This window comes from Pan paniscus, chromosome 13, assembly GCF_029289425.2.
Source record: "Pan paniscus chromosome 13, NHGRI_mPanPan1-v2.0_pri, whole genome shotgun sequence".
Taxonomy (NCBI): domain Eukaryota; kingdom Metazoa; phylum Chordata; class Mammalia; order Primates; family Hominidae; genus Pan; species Pan paniscus.
The window spans coordinates 88,223,739-88,228,852 of NC_073262.2; positions in this window are offsets into that span (position 1 = coordinate 88,223,739).

Here is a 5,114-nt window from a genome sequence, read left to right on the forward strand (position 1 = left end):
CCTGTATGTGTAAAGTTGAATTTATTGTTTATAAAACATGAGTTTTGCCTTAGTGTGATAGGAATACTAATTTGAGGAAAAGATGATTTGTACATTGAATTGCCCTTATAAAATCAGCACTCCAGTTTGCTTTAAGTTAGCAAACATTCTGCATTGTATGCAGTTCAAAATAGCTTGAATAAGTAGGATAGAAAATACAGAATCAGAATGTAGGTTAAGAAATATCAAGCCTCCTTCACAAAGGTAATATGATAATGAAAACTGCAGACTAATAATATAAAGTTAACTGATTAACTTTAAAATCACACATATTGGAATATAACAAACTCAAAATTGCTTTTATATATGTATTTGTATTTGTTTTATTCTTTCTAAATTTTAAAATCATTTCTGGCAGAGCACAGTGGCTCACGCCTGTAATCCCAGCACCTTGGGAGGTGGGTGGATCATTTGAGGTCAGGAGTTCAAGAGTAGCCTGACCAACATGGTGAAACCCCATCTCTACTAAAAATACAAAAAAATTAGCCTGGCGTAGTGGCGGACGCCTGCAATCCCAGCTACTCGGGAGGCTGAAGCAGGAGAATCAGTTGAACCAGGCAGGGGCAGGTTGCAAGTGAGAGGAGATCACACCACTCCACACCAGCCTGGGTGACAGAGAGAGACTCTGCCTCAAAAAGATAAATAAATGAATCAATAATAAAATAATTTATTTGATATTTAACATAAGAAACAGCTAAAGAAATTCTATCACTGGAAGAGAATTGAAAAGCATTATCTCAAAACTATCTTCCATTGTATTAAAAAGTTTTATAAAACCTATCTAAAATATAATACCACTAAAACTTAATCAGTCCCCTGATAGTTTAGCTTATTCATAAGAATAAAATTGATAGAGGAGAACAGTAAAAAGAAATTTTTACCTACCTTAGAGAGCTTTATGCTTTCCAGGCTTATCAAATATTTTAAGCCGACATTCTTTACGAGGAATTATGTATGAATGGTATGGTAGAGAAGAGAAAAAGAGTCTCTACCCTTTTCTTTCTTGACTGGTCCTATCATAACATGGTCATCATATCTAGTACTGACAGATGTTTAAAGTCAACTGTCTCTCTCATGAGACACTTTCATGTGTTCTCTCCAAAACCTTCACACATTGGGTGTCTTTCAACTTCTTTTATTTTTATTTTAATAACTTTCTATCAGATTTGCTGTTTACTTTTACATAATTTCACTACAATTCAATGTTTACACTTCAGCTTCAATCTTCCCATTCTCTGTCCAGATGGTTTTCTTAGAACAACAAAACAAAACAAGTCTGCACTAGTTTTCTTTCCCATGTATGGCTTATATTTTTCACATTCAGGAATAACAAGGACAGCAAAATTGAGGAGTTAATGTGCTGAAAAAAAAAAGAAAACTGAGAAAAAAATTTCATCTTCCTACAATTTTCTTTTGAGACATTTGTCATACACCTCAACTGAATAGAACAGGCTCTGATAATGCCATAGACTTTTACTTAAGACAAGTGAAGGTTACATTCTAGGAAACAAGGCATACTGGAAATAATCTAGGTCTCGTAAAGAGTGGAGCAAAATTCCCAGTTGTCTCATTTTTAGAACAAGGTTAACCTGTACTTACTCTATCAACCTGTGAGACAAAAAGAAAATCCTTTGAAAGTGAAGATTTCAGAGAACTGAAAATTATAGTATAGAAATGAAGAATTAAATAACCCTAAATAATAATGCAACAAATGAAATTAAGAAATCATTAGTCATATAAGAGACAGTTAGCCATAATGAATACTAATATAAATATGTAACTGAAGTGCAGACATAGAACAAAACAGAAAATCAGAAGAAAAGCAAAAGAGATAAATGGAACATGATGAAAAATTCTAGTGTATATGTAATAGTAGTCCTCAGAAGAGGAGAAAAAAAATAAGGAAAAGGCAATAGTTAAAGAAATGACTAAAAATGTTCTTAAAGTGACAAAAGACACAGAGTCACAGATTCAATAAGCTTTACAATTTGTAAGAATATAAATAAAGAATACCACCTGGTGTGGTGGCTCAGGCCTGTAATTTCAGCCCTTTGGGAGGATGAAGCAGGCAGATAACCTGAGACCAGGAGTTTGAAACCAGCCTAGCCAACATGATGAAACTCTGTCTCTACTAAAAATGCAAATAATTAGCCGGGCATTGTGGCAGGTGCCTGTAATCCCAGCTATTTTGGAGGCTGAGGCACTAGAATCACTTGTACCCAGGAGACAGAGGTAGAACTGAGCCACGATTGCACCACTGCACTCCAGCCTGGGCGAGAGAGTGAGACCCTGTCTCAAAAATAAAATTAAATAAATACATAAATAAATAAACAGATAAAGAATACCATACCAAGGAAACCTTGTTATACTGTGAAAGCAAAAGAAAAAGTAAAAATATTAAAGCCATCTAATTAAAACATACTTATTAACCTGGAAAATCTAACAACTGTTTCTTCAACTGAAAGATGTCACCAAAAAAAAATAAAATGATACTTTTAAATTCCTAATAAAATATAATTTTTAAAATAAAATGTATACTGAAAAACCAAACTAAATCTATACAAAACATAATTTATTTAATAACTGAAAATGAAATAATATATTCAGACCAAATATTAGGGAATTTATCTCTATTACATCTATCCTAAAATAATTACTATAGGGAATTCCTTACGAAAAAGAAAATTTCATATGGAAGAATGGTAATGTGGGGAGGAATAAAAAGCGTAAAAAAGTATAAATATAGTATAAATGTGTAGATTAATCTAAATCTAAATTATCTAAATAAATACTTAGTATTTAAAAAATAGTAATGTCTAAAGAATATTAAATATAATATGTGGATTTAAAATAGATAGCTGTAATGACACAGAAAGTAGGAAGAATATAAATGAAATTTATTAAAATAATAATACTAACTAATAATTGAGGAGGTCAACTTTAATCACTTAAGTACCCATAAATATAATGAAATAATTTATAAATAAGCTAATAGAGTACAAAGCTTGTATAGTAATTGTGGTGTGTAAACCACTTATATTCTTAATGTTAATACTAAAAGACAAAACTATTAAAAAATTATTATAACTATAACAGTTTGTTAAGGGATAGGCAATATTTAAAGATGTAAATTGTGACATAAAAAATTCAGACTGTAGGGAAATGAAGTTAAAGTGTTGAGTTTTATTCTGTTTATTTTTTTAAATGCTATTAAAGTTGTTACTATCAGTTTAGAATAACTTGTTATAACTATGTTTTATGTGAGCATCATGGTAGCCACAAAACAAAAACATATATAGATACAATGAAAATAAAAAGCGAGGAATCAAAACATACTACTGAAGAAAATCACTTAACCACAAAGTGCAAGGAAGAAATGATTTCCAAAATACCCAGAAATTAAGTAACAAAATGAAAGCAAGTCCTTACCTATGAGTAATTACTTTGAATGTAAATGGATAGAAATCTCCAGTTAAAAGACAAGAGTGGCCGAATGGATTTTTTTCAAAAAAAATCAAGACCCAGTTATAAGCGTCCTACAGAAAACTCGGTTTACCTATAAAGACAAGCATAGACTAAAAGTGGAACAATGAAAAAAAAATTCCATGAAAATGAAAAAAAAATGTGGAGGTAGCAAGATTTAGACAAAACAGATTTTCACTCAAAAACTGGAAAAAGAGATAAGGAAATCCTTTATCTGATGATAAAGGTTCAATACAGCCAGATGATATGACAGTCTTAAATATACATACAGACAACAGTAGAGCATCTAAATATACAAAACAAATATTAGTATAACTAAAGGGAGAGATAGACAGCAATACCATAATAGTAAAAGATTTTAATTATTTTTAATTAATTTACTCCACTTTCATCAATGAACAGCTCATTCAGACAGAAAATCAACAAACCTCAGGTTTCTGCATTCTAGACTAAATGGACCTAACAGATATTTACAGAAAATCTCCACCTAACGGCTGAAGATTACACATTCTTCTCAACAGCACAGAGAACATTTTTCAGGATAGATCATGTGTTGAGCCACAAAACCAGTCTCAATGAATTTTTAAAAAATAAAAATCATATCAAGTGTATTTTCTGATCACAACTAAATAAAACTGGAATCAATAACAAAACGAACATTGGAAACTGCAAATACATAGAAATTAAGAGACATAAACTTCTGAATGACCAACAGGTAGATGAGGAAATTAAAAAGAAAATTAAAAAATATTGTGAGACAAAAGAAAATAAAAAAACAACACATATTCTAACCTATGGGACACAGAAAAGGCAGTGCTAAGATGGAAGTTCATAGCAATAAATACCTACATCAAAAAAGTAGGATTTCAAATAAACAACCTAACAATGCACACCAAGGAACTACAAAAACAAGAACAAACTAAATTCAAAATCGGTAGAAAAAAAGAAATTAAAAACATCAGAGCAGAAATATCTTTAATTGTATTTTTATTGTCTAAAAATATAATACCAAAAATCAATGTAATAATTGATTTTTCAAAAAACAAACAAAATTGACAAATCTTTAGCTAGATGAACTAAGAAAGTAAGAGAGATGACAAATAAATAAAATGAAATTAAATGGAAATATTACAAGTGATACTACAGAAGTAAAAAGGATAAGAGATTTTATACACAGCTATATACCAATTAAGAGGAAAATCTGGAAAAAATGGACAATTCCTGGACATATATAACCTACTAATATTGAATGAAGAAGAAATAAAAACGCTGAACAGAACAATAATGAATAATAAGTAATAATGTCTCTCATCAAATAGGAGCCCAGGGCCTGATGGCATCATGGCTGAATTCTACCAAACATTTAAAGAACTAACACCAATGTACTCAAACTATTCCAAAAAAGTGAACAGGAGGTAAATTTTTCAAACTCTTTCTATGAGGTCAGCGTTACCCTAATACAAAAATGAGACAGTGGCACAACCATAATAGCAACAACAACAAAACTACAAACCAATATTTCTGATAAATAAGGATGAAAAAATTATCAGCAAAATGCTAGGAAACTAAAACCAACAGCATATTAAAAAGGT